Raw genomic sequence first — 21,237 nt, forward strand, 5'->3', positions numbered from 1 at the left:
AAAAAAAACATTTAAAAAAAAATATATGAAGAAAAAAATAATAATAAAAAAAAAAAAACTCTACTCAGTGTGCTGAAAAACATAGAGAGCAAAGCTCTTGATCCACGAAGAGATTCTCTGCTGTTACGGGCGAAGCTTGATTTTGGAAGAAGCTAATCACTTAGCTAACTAGCTACTAAATAAACATCTGCTAAATATGTCTGTGTGACCAATAAACATTTATTTAATTAGCAAACTAAATGCACAACTGCCGAGCATTTAACACATAATAGACAATTACCTTAATAGTTATAAGATATCTTGACAACAAACATTTAGTTGTTAATTCCATTCTGTAACTAGATCAGCTGGCGTGTGCTGCACTACAGTGAATGACTGACAAGGCGCCGGTCTCTTGTCGTTGTGTGCTTGTAAACAAACACCACGTGACTGGATACTATTGGTCAGCTTCATAATGACAAATTGTGACAGGTGAAATGAAATACGCAATCTTCTTTATATCCTAACGTATTGCACGAGACGACTGCAGGTACTTACTGAAAAATGTTTTACAAAATAACTTCGAAAGACATACAATAGCGGTCAAAAGTTTTAAAACACCTTCTCATTCAAGGGTTTTTCTTAATTTTGACTATATTCTAGATTGTAGAATAATAGTGAAGACGTCAAAACTATGAAATAACACATGGAATCATGTAGTAGCCAAAAAAAAAAATCTAAAAAAAAAAAAGTGTAAAACAAATTAAATATATTTTAGATTCATCAAAGTTGCCACCCTTTGCCTTGATGACAGATTTGTACACTCTTGGCATTCTCTTAACCAGCTTCATGAGGTATTCACTTGGAATGCATTTCAATTAACAGGTGTGCCTTGTTAAAATTAATTTGTAGAATTTCTTTCCTTCTTAATGCGTTTGAACCAATCAGTTGTGTTGTGAAAAGGTGCAGAAGAGAGCCCTATTTGGTAAAATACCAAGTCCATATTATGGCAAGAACAGCTCAAATAAGCAAAGAGAAACTACAGTCATCATGACTGACCTTTGTGTCTTAAAGTAAACACGGAAAATTTCAAGAACTTTGAAATTGTTCAGTGGAAACGCCTAGGAGCAACAACAGCTCAGCCGCGAAGTGGTAGGCCACACAAGCTCACAGAACGGGACCACGGAGTGCTGAAGCGCGTAAAAATCTGGACTGTACTTAATTTCAACACTCCCTACATAGTTCCAAACTGTCTCTGGAAGCAACGTCAGCACAGCGCATCAGGAGTTTCATGAAATGGATTTCCATGGCTGAGCAGCCGCACACAAGCCTAAAATCACCATGATGGGCAATTTGGAAATAACCACAGCATTCCGGCAAACAGTGGTGTAAAGCTCGCCGCCATTGTACTCTGGCGCAGTGGAAATGCATTCTCTGGAGTGATTAATCACGCTTCACTATATCTGGCAGTCCGACGGACAAATCTGGGCTACCTGCCCAAATGCATAGTGCCAACTGTAAAGTCTGGTGGAGGTGGAATAATGGTCTGGTGCTGTTTGTCATGGTTTTCAAGCCCTTTAGTTCCAATGAAGTTGGAAGCATTCCTGACTGCAGGAATGTCCAACAGAGCCGTTGCCAGAGAATCAAATGTTAATTTCTCTAGCATAGGCCTTCTCCGTTGTTTTAGAAAATTTGACAGTACGGCCAACCAGACTCGCAAGCGCAGACCACGTGTAACCACGCCAGCCCAGGACCTTCACATCCGGCTTCTTCACCTACCAGCCACCCGGACAGCTGATGAAACTGTTGGTTTGCACAACCGAAGAATTTCTGCACAAACTGTCAGAAACAGTTTCAGGGAAGCTCATCTGCATGCTCGTCATCCTCACCAGGGTCATGACCTGACTGCAGTTCGGCGTCGTAACAGACTTCAGTGGGTAAATGCTCACCTTCGATGGCCACTGGCACACTGGAGAAGTGTGATCTTCATGGATAAATCCGCGTTTCAACTGTACCGGGCAGATAGCGTGTATGGCATCGTGTGGGCGAGCTGTTTGCTGATGTCAACATTGTGAACAGAGTGCCCCAAGGTGACGGTGAGGTTATGGTATGGCCAGGCATAAACTAAGGACAACGAACACAATTGCATTTTATCTATGACAATTTGAATGCCCAGAGATACCGTGACGAGATCCTGAGGCCCACTGTCTTGCCATTCATCCACCGCCATTACCTCATGTTTCAGCATGATAATGCACGGGCCCACGTCACAAAAGTTTTCACAATTCCTGTAAACTGAAAATGTCCCAGTTCTTCCATGGCCTGCATCCTCACTAGACATGTCACCGATTGAGCACGTTTGGGATGCTCTGGATCGACGAGTACGACAGTGTGTTCCAGTTTTCGCCAATATCCAGCAACTTCGCACAGCAATTGAAGAGGAGTGGGACAACATTCCACAGGACACAATCAACAGCTTGATCAACTCTATTTGAAGGAGATGTGTCGTGCTGCATGAAGCAAATGGTGGTCACACCAGACACGGACTGGTTTTATGATCACCGCCCCTACCACTTATTAATTATATATATATTTTTTTTTAAGGTGTCTTTGACCATAAGATGCACATCTGTATTTCCAGTCATGTGAAATCCATAGATTTAGGGTCTAATGAATTTACTCTTTTCCTTACATGAACTGTAAATGCAGTAAAAATCTTAGAAATTCTTATTTTATGTTGTAGATATACACACAGCAAAGGTTTTAGGCAGGTTTGGAAAATTGCTGTAAAGTAAGAATGTTTCAAATACCTATTAACTATTAACACATCTATTTATCAATTAACTAAATGCAAAGTCAGTAAACAGAAAAATCTGAATCAAATCCATATTTGGTGTGAGCACCCTTTGCCTTCAAAACAGCATCAATTCTTGTAGGTACACTTGCAAAGTCAACGATTTTGAAGGCAGATTGGTATAATTTGTTTAATCATATAGCTGACAAACAGGTGCTAATGATCATCAATTCAATATGTAGGTTGAAACACAATCATTAACTGAAACAGAAACATCTGTGTAGGAGGAATAAAAATGGTTGAGGAACAGCCAAACGCCGTTAACATGGTGAGGTTGCTGAAGACAGTTTACTGTCAAAAGTCATACACCATGGAAAGACTGAGCACAGCAACAAGACACAAGGTTATACTACATCAGCAAGGTCTCTCCCAGGCAGAAATGTCAAGGCATAAAGGGGTTTCCAGATGTGCTGTCCAAGCTCTTTTGAAGAAGCACAAAGAAACGGGCAACGTTGAGGACCGTAGACACAGTGGTCAGCCAAGGAAACTTACTGCAGCAGATGAAAGACACATCATGCTTACTTCCCTTTGCAATCAGAAGATGTCCAACGGTGCCATCATCTCAAAATTGGCAGAAACAGTGGGACCCTGGTACACCCATCTACTGTCTGGAGAAGTCTGGTCAGAAGTGGCCTTCATGGAAGACTTGCGGCCAAAAAGCCACACCTCCGACGTGGAAACAAGGCCAAGCGACTAAACTATGCACAAAAACACAGGAAATGGGGTGCAGAAAAATTGCAGCAGGTGCTCTGGACTGAGGAGTCAAAATGTGAAATATTTGTTTGAAGCAGAAGGCAGTTTGTTTGCCGAAGGGCTGGAGAGCCGTACACGAGTGTCTGCAGGCAACGGTAAAGCATGGTGGAGGTTCCTTGGAAGTTTGGGGCTGCATTTCTGCAAATGGAGTTGGGGATACTTATCCATCATGCAATACCATCAGGGTGGCATCTGATTGGCCCCAAATGCATTCTGCAGCATGACAACAACCCCAAACATACAGCAAAAGTCATTAAGAACTATCTTCAGCGTCAAGAAGAACAAGGAGTCCTGGAAGTGATGGTACGGCCCCCACAGAGCCCTGATCTCAATATCATCGAGTCTGTCTGGGATTACATGAAGAGAAGCACCTGAGGCTGCCTAAATCCACAGAAGAACTGTGGTTAGTTCTCCAAGATGTTTGGCCCAAACTGCCTGCCGAGTTCCTTCAAAAACTGTGTGCAAGTGTACCAAGAAGAATTGATGCTGTTTTGAAGGCAAAGGGTGGTCACACCAAATATTGATTTGATGTAAATTTCTGCTGTTCACTCACTTTGCATTTTGTTAATTGATAAATATAAACATGTCTATTTTTTAAAGCATTCTTACTCCACAGCATTTTTTCACGCCTGCCTAAAACTTTTGCACAGTACTGTATATTACACACTTAACAGTTTGGACACCTACTAATTCAAGACTTTATTTTTTACATTGTAGAACAGTGAAGACGTCAAAACTATGAAATAACACATATGGAATAATGCAGTAATCAAGTGTTAAATGAAAATATATTTTAGATTCTTCAAAACAGCCACCCTTTGTGCCTTGTTAGAAGTTAATTTGTGGAATTTCTTTCCTTCTTAATCTTTTTTGAGCCAATCAGTTGTGTTGTGACAATGTAGGGGTGGATAATATATACATTTTGATTTCTTTAACACTTTAGTTACTACATTATTCCATAATTGTTATTTCATTGTTTGAGGTCTTCACTATTATTCTAATGTAGAAAATAGTAAAAAGAAAAACCTGTGTGTGTGTGTGTGTGTATGTATACACTGCTCAAAAAAATAAAGGGAACACTTAAACAACACAATGTAACTCCAAGTGAATCACACTTCTATGAAATCAAACTGTCCACTTAGGAAGCAACACTGACTGACAATACATTTCACATGCTGTTGTGCAAATGGAATAGACAACAGGTGGAAATTATAGGCAATTAGCAAGACACCCCCAATAAAGGAGTGGTTCTGCAGGTGGTGACCACAGACCACTTCTCACTTCCTGGCTGATGTTTTGGACGCTTTTGAATGCTGGCGGTGCCTTCACTCTAGTGGTAGCATGAGACGGAGACTACAACCCACACAAGTGGCTCAAGTAGTGCAGCTCATCCAGGATGGCACATCAATGCGAGCTGTGGCAAGAAGGTTATATTTTTTCATTCGATAACATTAATTATCACGAAAAGGTGCATATCTGCTTCAAACTCAAGAATGCCTGAACAAACCGTGGTTAGAGCGTTGGACTAGTAACCTAAAGGTTGCTAGATCGAATCCCCGAGCTGACAAGGTAAAAATCTGTCGTTCTGCCCCTGAACAAGGCAGTTAACCCACTGTTCCCCGGTAGGCCGTCATTGTAAATAAGTTGTTCTTAACTGACTTGCCTAGTTAAATAAAAAGGTCAAAAAAATGTTTAATTATGTGAGCTACACGTGAAATTATACTTGAAGGAAAATTGTTCCATGTTTGCGGCCAGGGAGCATGTACCTGGGGTCAATTAAATTGATAAGCATCTTGAAACCTTCCTTTTCGACTGTGCTAATGTCCTTAGCAATACAATGCATAATAGCATTTGTGATGTCTTTTGTCTTTCGATGTTTGCTTGTAGGGCATAAACGCGGTCTGTGTTGACTGCGTCGGGCAAACGTCCCTATATTGGCTGGTGCTTGAGGGGCGTTTATCAATACCGTGGCACAAACTCAAACTTCCTGCATGTTCTAAAGAGTGATTTTGCTTCAGATGTTGAAAAAGGTTTGACGTATTACCAGACTTCGTAGCCACCTGTCTACAGCACAATTTGCACCGAACATTGCTCTGGTCTTTGTCGGACTTCAAAAAGCCAAACCACTTCCAAATTACTGAAACAGTTTAACCCTTTTTATCAATCATTTCTTCATTGGAAGCTGCTCCTTCTCCATGGCTGTCACTGCCAACGTTTTCGCCTAAAAATCACTCATTTATTTAGTGGTTAACGGTGGCTACTCCGTCCCTCATTTATTTAGTGGTTAACGGTGGCTACTCCGTCCCTCATTTATTTAGTGGTTAACGGTGGCTACTCCGTCCCTCATTTATTTAGTGGTTAATGGTGGCTACTCCATCACTCGAGGTGCTAAGTGGTTTTTAGTGGGCGTATACCTCTCCACGTGCATATTGTCACTTCTCCGCACGTTCCTGCACATTCCACATTATGGAAAATGAATATTTTTTATATCATTGAGGGAAGTAATTACCTCGATAATTATTGATATATCGCCTAGCCCTAATTAATAAATAAATATATATTTATTTTTTTCATTCAACACTCACACTACAAGTCAAAAATTATTTTCCCTTAACCCTACAACCCTCCCCTAATGGGAGTAAACTAATGAACAACACTTAAGCTCCATTTCCAGCTTATACATACGATATATATTTTACAATAGTTATCTTTTGTTTGTTTTTAGTCCCATCCTTCAGCTCCCCTCAAACTATACCATCTCTTAAGACCATCCAGTTGATTTCGATTTGCCATAACACATAAATTTGCAATAACATCTGCTAAAAATGTGTACGTGACCGATGAAAAAATATAAAATCACATTTTTTCATCTTTCAAATTGTTGCATGTTGTGTTCATATTTTTGTGCAGTATAGCATAACAACTTGCTTAGCTAGAGAAGATAAGGGTGGGTGAGTGAGAGAGGGAAAGAGAGATGTCTGGAAGGGGGGGGGGGACGCCTGGAAGGGGGGGCGCCTGGATGGGTGAGTGAGTGAGGAGACAGAGAAAGACTCCTAGCTGGGAGATTGACAGCAGTATGATTATCAAGGCTATTCAGACATACAGTGGTTGAACAACATTTCTAAAGGTAGTTCTGAAAGGCTAGATCTTCATTAACCACATTGTGTGTGTGTGTGTCACTGTGTTTTAAATCCAATGGCAAGAGAAGAGACAGCTAATGCGCCAGGAGTTGGGAACAATTCCATTTCAATTCAGTCACTCTAGAAAGTAGCTTAAATACCAATTCCACTTTTCCCTGTAATGCACAGTACCGCAGGCTAAATCAAATCAGAGATTTATTTCTAAACTGACTGACGAACATGTCACTCTGACCATTCCAAGCTGGTACTCATTAAGCTAAATCTAACATGTCACTCTGACCATTCCAAGCTGGTACTCATTAAGCTAAATCTAACATGTCACTCTGACCATTCCAAGCGGGTACACGTTCTGATTTAAAGCCTCCTAGATGGAAGTAGGACAGCCAGGGAGGCGAGGCAGGGGTTTTGGCAGTGGCTCCACACACACACCGGATCCTCAAATGGCACCCTATTCCTTGTTTAGTGCACTACTTTTGAAAGGAGTCCTGGCCCTGGTCAAAAGTAGTACACCAAATAGGGTGCCACTTGGGATGAAAACCACAGAACTATACTAGTCGCTAACTATATATATATATATATATATATATATATATATATATATATATATATATAGCCAGCGCTCAAAGTCAGGGAAAAGAAGACATTAAGCCTCCACTCTCTTCAGTTAGTGATTCCCCATTTCAAGCTTGATTCTGGCCACCACCTTGCCTGCAGTGTTGAGATGAAACGAACGCATGAACCTCTCCCCCTATAGGTCCACCTCTGTCCATACAGAGGAGAGGGAATGGGAGGGTATGGACAGAGGCCTATAGAGGAGAGGGAATCCCTACATGTTTTACTCTAGTCTCAGTCAATTCTATCCCCCTTATAGGTCTCTGTCCATATAGAGGAGAGGGAATCTCCCTCCAGTCCAGGTTTTCCCAAACTGGGGTACGCCAAATAAAAATGTGATTCACATTCTCAAACAGTCCAATTATATTTTCTAACAGGCTATACATTTGGGTGAGGTTTATTTCTCGCCTGAGTAGCCTTGCTTCACTGCCAAAAATAAAATGAAACCAGCTAGTGTTCAGCGAAATAACAACACAATGTCAAATACAGGTAGCCTAGTCAAATAATTAACATCCAATCACATTAACCGTTACTCTCTCACAGGAAACCTTCACTCTTGCGCAGACATTTAGAAAACGAAACATGATCATTTGAAAAATAAGCCACGGGAGTTTTTTTTGAGCAAGAACAAAGAGGACTTGAGTAGTAAGACTGAACTGCCACAGCTCCTGGTATATGTCCGTTACGTTCATGAGGGGGTCAATTAAGGAAGACATCCTCTTCTGCAAACCAGGACAACAGGAGAGGATACTTTGACATCAAATGGACTTTGGTGGTCAAGATGTGTTGGTATCTGTACTGATGGCGCAAAAGCCATGACAGGAAGACATAGTGGAGTGGTAATGTGCGTGCAAGCAGTTGCTCCCGACGCCACTTGGGTACACTGCAGCATCCACCGCAATGATATGGGTAGCGACCATCTAACGCTTTTACAACATACAGAAGTGCGCTGGTTATCAACGGGCAAAGTATTGACAGGTTATTTTGAATTGAGAGACCAGCTTAACGTTCTTTACTGACCATCATTTTCACTTGTCTGACCGCTTGGATGATGACGAGTTTCTCACACGACTGGCCAATCTGGGTGATGTTTTTTCTCGCCTGAATGATCTGAATCTAGGATTACAGGGACTCTCCACAACTATATCCAATGTGCGGGACAAAATTGAGGCTACGATTAAGAAGTTGGAGCTCTTCTCTGTCTGCATTAACAAGGACAACACACAGGTCTTTCCATCATTGTATGATTTTTGTGCAAATTAACTCAAGATTACAGACAATGTCAAATGTGATATAGTGAAGCACCCGAGTGAGCTGGGTGCACAATTCCGCAGGTACTTTCCTGAAATGGATGATAAACTGGATTCGTTATCCCTTTCATGCCCTGCCTCCAGTCCACTTACCGATATCTGAACAACAGAGCCTCATCAAATTGCAGTAAGCGGTTCTGTGAAAATTGATTTTAATCAGAAGCCACTGCCAGATTTATGGATTTGGCTGTACTAAAAGATTCTTGCCTTGGAAAAATCACGCTGTTAAGACACTGATGCCCTTTTCAACCACGTACCTATGTGAGAGTGGATTCTCAGCCCTCACTAGCATGAAAACTAAATACAGGCACAGACTGTGTGGAAAATGATTTAAGACTGAGACGCTCTCCAATACAACCCAACATTGCAGAGTTATGTGCATCCTTTCAAGCACACCCTTCTCATTAACCTGTGGTGAGTTATTCACCATTTATGAACAAATAACATTTTATATGTAAGATTTCTAAATAAAGAGCAAAAATTATTATTTGTGACCTGGTCCTATAAGAGCTCTTTGTCACTTCCCCATGAGCCGGGTTGTGACACAAACTCACACTCATTCTTATGTTTAATAAATGTATCGTATAGTGCGTGTGTGGCAGGCTTACAATGATGGCAAAAAACAACATTTGAGAGTGCGCTGGCCCTGGTGCTAGAGGGGGTACAGCTGGAGGTTGAATGTTTGAAGGGGTACGGGACTATAAAAACTTTGGGAACCACTGATCTAGCCCATACAACTCCCACTCCTCTAATAGTATACAGCTGAAGTCGGAAGTTTACATACACTTAGGTTGGAGTCATTAAAACTCGTTTTTCAACAACTCCACACATATTTTGTTAACAAACTATAGTTTTGGCAAGTCGGTTAGGGCATCTACTTTGTGCATGACACAAGTAATTATTCCAACAATTGTTTACAGACAGATTATTTCACTTATAACTCACTGTATCACAATTCCAGTGGGTCAGAAGTTTACATGCACTAAGTTGACTATGCCTTTAAACAGCTTGGAAAATTCCAGAAAATGATGTCATGGCTTTGAAGCTTTTGATAAATGATGTCAATTAGCCTGAGTCAAATTGGAGGTGTACCTGTGGATGCATTTCAAGGCCGACCTTCAAACTCAGTGCGTCTTTGCTTGAAATCATGGGAAAATCTAAAGAAAATCAGCCAAGACGTCAGAAAAGAAACTGTAGACCTCCACAAGCCTGGTTCATCCTTGGGAGCAATTTACAAACGCCTCAAGGTACCACGTTCATCTTTACAAACAATAGTACGCAAGTATAAACACCACGGGTCCACGCAGCCGTCATACCGTTCAGGAATAAGACGCGTTCTGTCTCCTAGAGATGAACGTACTTTGGTGCGAAAAGTGCAAATCAATCCCAGAACAACAGCAAAGGACCTTGGGAAGATGCTGGAGGAAACAGGTACAAAAGTATCTCTAGCCACAGTAAAACGAGTCCTATATCGACATAACCTGAAAGGCTGCTCGGCAAGGAAGAAGCCACTGCTCCAAAACCGACATAAAGAAGCCAGACTACGGTTTGCAACTGCACATGGGGACAAAGATCGTACTTTTTGGAGAAATGTACTCTGGTTTGCTGAAACAAAAATAGAACTGTTTGGCCATAATGACCATAAGAATTATAGATACAGAACTCCTTTATGCACTCGCTATGTCCGATTTTAAAATAGCTTTTCGGTGAAAGCACATTTTGCAATATTCTGAGTAGATAGCCCGGCCATCACAGGCTAGCTATTTTGACACCCACCAAGTTTGACCCTCACCAAACTCCGATTTACTATTAGAAAAGTTTGATTACCTTTCCTGTTCTTCGTCAGAATGCACTCCCAGGACTTCTACTTCAATAACAAATGTTGGTTTGGTTCAAAATAATCCATAGTTATATCCAAATAGCGGCGTTTTGTTCGTGCGTTCAAGACACTATCCAAGGGTGACGAAGGGTTACGCGCCCGGCGTTTTGTGACAAAAAAAATTTCTAAATATTCCATTACCGTACTTCGAAGCATGTCAAACGCTGTTTAAAATCAATTTTTATGCTATTTTTCTGGTAAAAAAGCGATAATATTCCGACCGGGAGTCGTTGTTTACGTTCAAAGACGAAATAATAAGAACATGGGGTCGCCTCGTGCACGCGCCTCAGTCTCATAGTACTCTGACCGACCAATACCCAAACGCGCTAATGTTTTTCAGCCAGGGCCTGCAAAGCCACGATTCAGCTTTTTGCCGCCTTCTGAGAGCCTATGGGAGCCATAGGAAGTGTCACGTAACAGCAGAGATCGCTTGTTTTGGATAGAGATGATCAAGAAGGCCAAGAAATGGTCAGACAGGGTACTTCCTGTACAGAATCTTCTCAGGTTTTGGCCTGCCAAATGAGTTCTGTTATACTCACAGACACCATTCAAACAGTTTTAGAAACTTTGGAGTGTTTTCTATCCAAAGCTAATAATTATATGCATATTCTAGTTTCTGGGCAGGAGTAATAATCAGATTAAATTGGGTACGTTTTTTATCCGGCTGTGAAAATACTGCCCCCTAGCCATAACAGGTTAATTAGGTCCGATTTCAAGTTGTCATAACAATCGGTAATCGGTATTTTTGGACATCGATTTGCCGAATTAATTTTTTTAACTACACCTTTATTTAACTAGGCAAGTCAGTTAAGAACACATTCTTATTTTCAATGATGGCCTGGGAACAGTGGTTTTACTGCCTTGTTCAGGGGCTGAACGACAGATTTTTACCTTGTCAACTCGGGGATTCAATCTTGCAACCTTACAGTTAACTAGCCCAACGCTCTAACCACCTGCTTTACATTGCACTCCACGAGGAGCCTGCCTGTTACGCGAACGCAGTAAGAAGCCATGGTAAGTTGCTAGCTAGCATTAAACTTATCTTATAAAAAAACAGAATCACTAGTTAAACTAGTAATATCATCAACCATGTGTAGTTATCTAGCCTGTCCTGCGTTGCATATAATCGATGCGGTGCGCATTCGCGAAAAAGCACTTTTGTTGCTCCAACGTGTACCTAACCATAAACATTAATGTCTTTCTTAAAATCAATACACAAGTATAAATTTTTAAACCTGTATATTTAGTTAATATTGCCTGCTAACATGAATTTCTTTTAAACTAGGGAAAATGTGTCACCTCTTGCAACAGAGTCAGGGTATATGCAGTGTGAAGACTTTCTTCCTAACAAAGACAGCCAACTTCGCTAAACAGGGGATGATTTAACAAAAGCGCATTTGCCAAAAAAAGCACAATCGTTGCACGACTGTACCTAACCATAAACATCAATGCCTTTCTTAAAATCAATACACAGAAGTATATATTTTTAAACCTGCATATTTAGCTAAAATAAATCCAGGTTAGCAGGCAATATTAACCAGGTGAAATTGTGTCACTTCTCTTGAGTTCATTGCACGCAGTCAGGGTATATGCAACAGTTTGGGCCGCCTGGCTCGTTGCGAACTAATTTGCCAGAATTTGACGGAATTATGACATAACATTGAAGGTTGTACAATGTAACAGCAATATTTAGACTTAGGGATGCCACCCGTTAGATAAAATACGGAACGGTTCCGTATTTCACTGAAAGAAAAACCGTTTTGTTTCGAGATTCGACCATATTAATGACCTAAGGCTCGTATTTCTGTGTGTTTATTATGTTATAATTAAGTCTATGATTTGATAGAGCAGTCTGACTGAGCGGTGGTAGGCACTAGCAGGCTCGTAAGCATTCCAACAGCACTTTCCTGCATTTTGCAGCTCTTCGCAATGCTTCAAGCATTGCGCTGTTTATGACTTCAAGCCTATCAACTCCCAAGATTAGGCTGGTGTAACCGATGTGAAATGGCTAGCTAGTTAGCGGGTGCGCGCTAATAGCGTTTAAAACGTCACTCGCTCTGAGACTTGGAGTAGTTGTTCCCCTTGCTCTGCATGGGAAACGCTGCTTCGAGGGTGGCTTTTGTCGATGTGTTCCTGGTTCGAGCCCAGGTAGGAGCGAGGAGAGGGACGGAAGCTATACTGTTACACTGGCAATAGTAAAGTGCCTATATGAACATCCAATAGTCAAAGGTATATGAAATACAAATCGTAGAGAGAGAAATAGTCCTATAATTCCTATAATAACTACAACCTAAAACTTCTTACCTGGGAATATTGAAGACTCATGTTAAAAGGAACCACTAACTTTCATATGTTCCCATGTTCTGAGCAAGGAACTTAAACGTTAGCTTTCTTACATGGCACACATTGCACTTTTACTTTCTTATCCAACACTTTGTTTTGCATTATTTAAACCAAATTGAACATGTTTCATTATTTATTTGAGGCTAAATTGATTTTATTGATGTATTATATTAAGTTAAAATAACTGTTCATTCAGTATTGTTGTAATTGTCATTATTACAAATAAAAATGTAAAAAATAATTGGCCGATTAATCAGTATCGGCTTTTTTTGGTCCTCCAATAAATCGGTATCGGCGTTGAAAAATCATAATCGGTCGACCTCTAGTATGGAATGTGTACTGTATGTGGATGGTGATGTATAAGGCCATGTTTAAAGCTTTCCTCCCACAATGGCTGGTCTGAACCCTAACATAACGAACCCAGACATGCAGTCCGAGCCGGCACTAAGCAAAATGTTGTTGCCGCTGATGCACACCCCAAATTTCGAATATGCACCATGTGTATGCTACTATTCTAACTCTCAACAGTAAGTTGAGACCGTGACCGAGTTCCTTTAGATGTATACGCACACAGCCTTGAGAAAATTATTTATACCCCTTGACATTTTGTTGTGTTACAGCCTGAATTCACAATGTATTAAATATATATTTTATCTCACTCAGACACACAATACATCATAATGTCAGTGAAAACGTGTTTAGACATTTTTGCTAATTTATTGAAAAAAAATGAAATATCTGAGTTACATAAGTATTCACATCCCGAGTCAATACAAGTTAGAGTCACCTTTGGCAGCGATTACAGATGTGAGTCTTTATGGGTAAGTCTAAGAGCTTTGCACACCTGGATGTACAATATTTGTACTTTTTTTAAAAAATTCAAGCTATGGTTGTATATCATTGCTAGACAATCAACTTCAAGTCTTGCCATAGATTTTCAAGCAGATTTAATTAAAACTGAGGAACATTCACTGTCTTCTTGGTAAGCAACTCCAGCATATATTTGGCCTTGTGTTTAAGGTTGTTGTCCTGCTGAAAGGTGAATTAATCTCCCAGTGTTTGGTAGAAAGCAGACTGAACCAGGTTTTGCCTGTGCTTAGCTCCATTCTGTTTATTTTTTTTTTATCCTGAAAAACTCCCCAGTTGATTACAAGCATACCCATAACATGATCCACCCACCACTATGCTTGAAAATATGGAGTGGTACTCAGTAATGTGTGGTATAGAACACTTTGTATTCAGGACAAAAAGTTATTTGCTTTGCCAACTTTTTTGCAGGATAACTTTAGTGCCTTGTTACAAACAGGACAATTTTGAATATTTTTATAATGTTCAAGCTTCCTTCTTTTCGGTCTGTCATTTAGGTTAGTATTGTGGAGTAACTACAATGCTGTTGATTCATCCTCAGCTCTCCTGTCACAGCCATTAAACTCAGTAAATGTTTTAAAGTCACCATTGGCCTCATGGTGAAATCCCTGAGTGGTTTCCTTCCTCTCCAGCAACTGAGTTAGGAAGGACACCTGTATCTTTGTAGTGACTGGGTGTATTGATTAGGCTTGGGCAGTATACCGTATATATTGTATACTGGGGTATTTGGAAAAAGCCACAGGATGGTTTTTCAATACCGTCAAATCGATTTATTTGAAGTTTTTTTTTTAAATGTGGAAAAGGGATGTGAATACTTTGAAGGCATTGTATTATTTTTTTATTTTTTTTATTTTACGTGGGCCGCCAGTTGCCCATCCCTGTAATAGGTTTGCCATTTGGGACAAAGCCCAGATTTCAGGCAGCCTTGGCATTATGAGACTGACGACAGCAGAGAAGATGAGATGTTCACTTGCAAATGTGTTAGGATTTTGACGCAAACAGGCAGCATGACAGACGGCATCTAAAAGCTATCTATCTGCTGCCTGAAATTAATCTGTAATGCTATGTTGTTTTTCAAGCCTCTCTCAAAACCAGACATGTAGAACCAATCACTGCTGAATCAACCACACCACTCAACCACTAGTCTGACAAATGAATACAGATGGGCTCCTGTTGACATATCCATTTAGAGGCTGTTACGACCGTGTGTGTCCATCCCCTGAGGAGAGAGGCTGCACGCCACAGGTGGACGACCCACCAGTAACACACCGGGAGGCCAAGGCACTGGCAGGGGGGGGGGGCTAACAAATAACCGTTTTGGTCCGTTGTGGCGATTACGTCATCCCCCTAACCATCACAACCAGGTGTAAGCATGACACACACACACACACACACACACACACACACACACTTGTGGAACGTATTCTTATAAATAACAAGTCTATTTGGTGATTCTGAGCAACAGTATCCACTACTGTAAAACAAGTCTCATCTGACTGAAGTGACTGCTGCTTATTCACTCCTACATTCCAATGATTTCAGAACAACCTACTTTTCCCCCCCTCAAAGACCAGCCCCTCAAAAATCCCCCACACATCCTTCTGCTGCCTTGGCTTGTCTTTTCAACAATGCATGAGAACACCACCCACGCACCCTGCAGACGAGAAAGAGTGATGCAAAAATGGTCAACCATCATATCCATCAAAGTTCCGCCTTCAATGAAGAAATGATGTCTTCAAAAAAAAAAAAATTAAAAGGGGGATTGACACAAACAGAAGTGACAACAAATAAGGAGGCTAAATAAATGATGTCAAATGGAGAGATCAAGTAGTTTGTGATGTGGATGTTTCCATAGAGAGCCTACTAAATCACTACGAGTATTCTAATTATATGGTTATTTCCCTATACAAATCTTCTTATTCCATACCTACCTACAGTATGGGCTTTAGGGGTGCCTGGGGTTACGATGTAACACCCATACCAGTGATGGCCAGGTAAGGTGACCTGGTGAAGCGATGTAACCCAAGAAGGGGCCCTGTGGCAATGTTCCACTACCCAACAATTACAATTAGGCATCAAACAAATGGTTATGAAGTTTCTCTCATCTCTGGTTCCTGTTATTGTCAACGGCCATTGTTGTCCACATTTCTGACTGACAACAAAATGACTGGGGGTAAACTTTCCTGCGAGCATGATATAACTTGGACTAAAGGGTTCTTGGACTAATGTGCTATATGAATTTTATGGGAAGATTTTCAATTCAACGAATATACAAAGACGTCATACCTATTATTTCAATATCACTAACGTTATTATATGATTGGCATAAAAAATAAATTAAATCTACCTGCTAGTTATTATGAGCAATCAAATTGTGCTAAACAATATCGAGTTGCCCCCCACATGCCATGATTCCCAAACCAAGGGGACAGCTGGTTCAAGTTAGCCAGCAGCAACGCGTGGTCATCTTGTTGTGAAGGAGAGAGAGAGAGAGAGAGAGAGAGATGGGGAAGGGTAAACAACTGTCGCGAAAATAATCGGGTTATTCAACTTGATTCGATGTGCGAAGGTCTGCTTCAGGAGAGACATCAAAAGTATAGCTGCATCAGTATGTCTCGGATAGATTTGATGTTATGCATGGCTAGCAAATGAATGAATACAAACACAACGTGCATCTTTCGTCGTTGCTAAACTTTTCACTCCCAATTTTCAGTTGCTCCTCAACTTAACGTTTGTTGTATTTACCTTTTAACTGATTTCAATTGAACAGTAATGTTATGTACAATTGAGATAACTGAATAGCCCATACCACAAATACACATCAGTCGGTTTTCTGAAAATAACGGGATATTTTCTCCACCTCGCCACAGCACAGTATGCATCATGGCATGCTATGCTATTAATAAAACCGAAGCAGAAAACTCACCTTTCCTCTCCCCACCTCCGCCGTTCTCAGAGAGACACAGATTCCAGGAAAAACCTCTTATCACAATGTTTGGCCACAAAGTGAGCGTCGAAGTCTCTAGATTTTCATCACGACAACGTCAAAATACAATTGTCTTTTCTTATCCGTTGTTCCCCTTACTCCAGCTTCTCCTTCCTTTTGCGATCGTTCAAAACTTGGAAGTTTGATAGACAAAGTTGCTTGACAGCCTCCGCCTCGGTCGCGCTGCAGCTGCTGGAGAGATGAGGTCACTGCACGGCAACTCTTTAACGCTGCAGCAACTCTCGCGATGAGCGGGAAGTGAAACAACGCGGAACCGTAAAGGATGGAGAGAGAGCGAGAGAGAGAGAGAGAGACCGTTCCGTTGCTCTGGCAACAGCAGCCAGCTAAACTGCTATGTAACGCAGTACGCAATGAATCCCAACAATTCATTGGCAACTGGTGGCATTTCAGTAGTTTTTTGTTGTTGTTATTTTTCTGTCGTTTTAGCGTTTTTTTTTGTTAAAATCAAAGACATTTCTGGAACATTCTGGGGCAGAATTACAAACGTTTGATCTGCCATGGTCAACATCACTCCACTGGGGTGATACCAACCATCTCATCTCAGCAGTTACACTGGTAGGCCTAATGTTGCAGCTAGCTTAATTAGCAGGCAAACACACTTTGATACACAATCTTACCATCAGGTAAAATATTTCCTACATGGTAAATGTTGCATTATGTTGTACTACTTTCAGCACCAGTATGTCTTCGTCTGTGAATTTGTCTGAAGTTATCAAACGTATCGGTGGCACATTTTGCAAATGATTGGTCCATCTACCCAGGCTTGTTTTTCCACTTCCGGATTTACATATTTTGTTGTTACAAATTTTGATTAAAATGTATTGAATTGTCTTTTTTCTTCAACAAATACTCTGTAATGTCAACATGGGAAAACATTTTTACAATTTGTTAATAAAGATGAATGAAAAATAAACGAATATATCTTGATTACATAAATATTCAACCCCCTGAGTCAATACATGTTAGAATCAATCCCCTTTGGCAGTGATTACAGCTGTGAGTCTTTTGGGTAAGTCTCTAAGAGCTTTGCACACCTAGATTGTATTTGTTCTTTTTTAAACTTTTCAAGCTCTGCCAAATTGGTTGTTGATCATTAGTAAACAGCCATTTTCAAGTCTTGCCATAGATTTTCAAGCCAATTTAAGTCAAAACTGTAACTTGGCCACTCAGGAACATTCAATGTTGTCTTGGTAAGCAACTCCAGTGTACAGTACCCCTCTGAACCAGCAGTCAGTGTAGGAAAAAAGTCAATGCTATATTGTAATCTATCTTCCAGTGCCAACAGTGTTGTGATAAGACGTAGGCTAGACCTACAAAACAAAATAAATGTGATGGACTTGTTTTGTAAATATGCAATGACATATGCCTTGAATCAATGGCTTGTTTCTACACTGTACACAACTCCGACATTGAACAAGCAAGGCAACATGCAAGGTCAGGGCCAGAACACACAAAGGACTAGTTTGTGTAAAAATTACTTTGGGCATAAAGTATCTATGGTAGATTATGTCACAGCCAAGTCAGGTCTCTCTCTCTTTCTCTTGTTTTTTTCTCTCTCTCATTTGCTCTCGATCTCTCTCATTCTCTATCTCTCTCACTCTCTATCGCTCTCATTCTCTAATTCTCATTCTCTCTCACACACTCTATCTCACTCACTCGAGTTGATCATTGCTGACTTCACAGATTAAGCAGAGACTGTATGGGCAGGCCTATCTCTCCTCCACTGAGCTGCGGAACAGTCCAGAATTACGTAATAATCTGATAGAAACAAAGGGAGACAGACTATGTTCATTAAAACCACACCATTCCAGTATTATTACCATGAATATTGATAACACCCACTTCAATCTGTCATGGGTTGATTGTGTGTGTGTGGGGGGGGTTCTCACAAGGATACTAAAACAAGGAAAATTCGGACAAGTGGGGAGATTTCACCCACAAGGAAAAAGGCTATTTTAGGCTCAGGGGTTAGGGTTAGGAGTTGGGGTTAAGGTTAGGGTTAGGTGAAGGGTTAGGAGTTGGGGTTAAGGTTAGGGTTAGGTGAAGGGTTAGGAGTTGGGGTTAAGGTTAGGGTTAGGAGTTGGGGTTAAGGTTAGGGTTAGGTGAAGGGTTAGGAGTTGGGGTTAAGGTTAGGGTTAGGTGAAGGGTTAGGAGTTGGGGGTTAGGGTTAGGTGAAGGGTTAGGAGTTGGGGTTAAGGTTAGGGTTAGGTGAAGGGTTAGGAGTTGGGGTTAAGGTTAGGGTTAGGTGAAGGGTTAGGAGTTGGGGTTAAGGTTAGGGTTAGGTGAAGGGTTAGGAGTTGGGGTTAGGGTTAGGTGAAGGGTTAGGAGTTGGGGTTAAGGTTAGGGTTAGGTATCGGGTAATCCACCCGGTTGCTTGGGTTTAAGTTATCTTGGAGCATAAGAATTATGAAACAATAAATATTGTGAAACCTTTATGAATTTCTCCCAAGAAGCCGGGTGGCTTACTAATACCTACCCCTACAATGCTATCTATACCATCACCGTGGGGACACACATGGATAGTTTATTACACTGAATCTTGTGATAAATCCATTACACTACAATAATCCATGTTATTTTACTTCCTCAGTGTGGTTGGTTACTGAACGTTTGAGGGGTTTGACCATGTTACAAAGATGGACAAACCATGAGTACCAATTTTTTTGGTTTTTTTTATAGCATTAGAAGTAGTCTATTCTGCACAATCTGTATTTTCAGACATATTATTAGGTTCTAGTCTGGTTTTACACCAGAGTACTATGAATACTGTCAGAAAGTATAATGTTATAACAGGGCTCTGAGTGGAGCCAAACGGTTGCCCCCCTTGTAGAGAAGGATCAAACTAATATATGACCCTATAGAATGATCACTGTTTTTATTTATTTTCTTTTTATTTAACCTTTATTTAACCTTTATGATCACTGTTGAGAGGAGTTAGAGAATGCATCGATGGAGCGTTGATTAGTGGCTCTTCCACGAAGACATAAGGACAGGGAGACAATTCTAACAAACACTGCAAAATGCAATTCTTTGTATGTATTTTGTATTTATTGAAAGAACAGTGGGAAAGTGTAGAGGGGGTAGTAGCATGTAGAGGGGCACAGACAGGAAAGTGTAGAGGGGGTAGTAGCATGTAGAGGGGCACAGACAGGAAAGTGTAGAGGGGGTAGTAGCATGTAGAGGGGCACAGACAGGAAAGTGTAGAGGGGGTAGTAGCATGTAGAGGGGCACAGACAGGAAAGTGTAGAGGGGGTAGTAGCATGTAGAGGGGCACAGACAGGAAAGTGTAGAGGGGGTAGTAGCATGTAGAGGGGCACAGACAGGAAAGTGTAGAGGGGGTAGTAGCATGTAGAGGGGCACAGACAGGAAAGTGTAGAGGGGGTAGTAGCATGTAGAGGGGCACAGACAGGAAAGTGTAGAGGGGGGTAGTAGCATGTAGAGGGGCACAGACAGGAAAGTGTAGAGGGGGTAGTAGCATGTAGAGGGGCACAGACAGGAAAGTGTAGAGGGGGTAGTAGCATGTAGAGGGGCACAGACAGGAAAGTGTAGAGGGGGGTAGTAGCATGTAGAGGGGCACAGACAGGAAAGTGTAGAGGGGGGTAGTAGCATGTAGAGGGGCACAGACAGGAAAGTGTAGAGGGGGTAGTAGCATGTAGAGGGGCACAGACAGGAAAGTGTAGAGGGGGTAGTAGCATGTAGAGGGGCACAGACAGGAAAGTGTAGAGGGGGTAGTAGCATGTAGAGGGGCACAGACAGGAAAGTGTAGAGGGGGTAGTAGCATGTAGAGGGGCACAGACAGGAAAGTGGCAACTCGAACCCATGGCACCAGGAGGCAATGTATATGTGGTCCAGTCATGTCATGACAAGTATAGTGTTTTTTGTCAGGGTATTACAACATGATATAACAAACAAGCTGAAATTAGTTCACCCACGCAATCGAAACTCAGAGCACATGATTCAATCTGAACTAGGCCTATGGCCCAGTAGAATAATGTATTACATCTATTGGTTGTTGCAATCACAGGAAGTTGGTGGCACCTTAATTGGGAAGGACAGGCTTGTGGTAATGGCTGGCGAGGAATAATTAGAATGGTATCAAATACATCAAAACACATGGGTTCCATTCGTTCCGTTCCAGTCATTATTATGAGCCGTTCTCCCCTCAGCAGCCTCTCCACTGGTTGCAATACCCCAGCACATATTTGAATCAATAACCTTAGGCGTATCATTGGCTGAATTTGCTTGGGCCTCTTGGTGCTAGACCAATAAACACCAGTCATAGAGAAGGCCCAATCAGCTCTATTGAAACATGCCTTAAACTGTTACCCCATCAAAGTGCACAAACAAATATTGGAAAGCAAAGGGAGAATGGAGGATAAATCATCAATTATTTACTAGGTGTATTTTAGGGCTGTAGCACCATGTAAGGTACTAGTTGTATCACAGATCTATTGCAATACAAATCATAGATGAGGAAACTATTGTTGAGTTAA

The 21,237-nt window shown here is 41.1% G+C and overlaps 1 protein-coding gene across 4 annotated transcripts in view; it reads right to left on the bottom strand.

The window, feature by feature from the left end:
• Positions 1-16,908, bottom strand: part of LOC106571085 (signal-induced proliferation-associated 1-like protein 1) — a 411,827-nt gene extending 394,919 nt beyond the window's left edge. For all 4 annotated transcript variants that reach the window (XR_001320847.2, XR_001320848.2, XM_014143753.2 and 1 more), the window contains exon 1: positions 16,664-16,908. The gene's annotated coding sequence lies outside the window, so the exon portion shown is untranslated. The remainder of the gene's footprint in view (positions 1-16,663) is intronic.
• Positions 16,909-21,237: the final 4,329 nt, after the last annotated feature.

The sequence above is a fragment of the Salmo salar genome, chromosome ssa15 (genome assembly GCF_905237065.1).
Source record: "Salmo salar chromosome ssa15, Ssal_v3.1, whole genome shotgun sequence".
NCBI classification, from domain to species: Eukaryota; Metazoa; Chordata; class Actinopteri; order Salmoniformes; family Salmonidae; genus Salmo; species Salmo salar.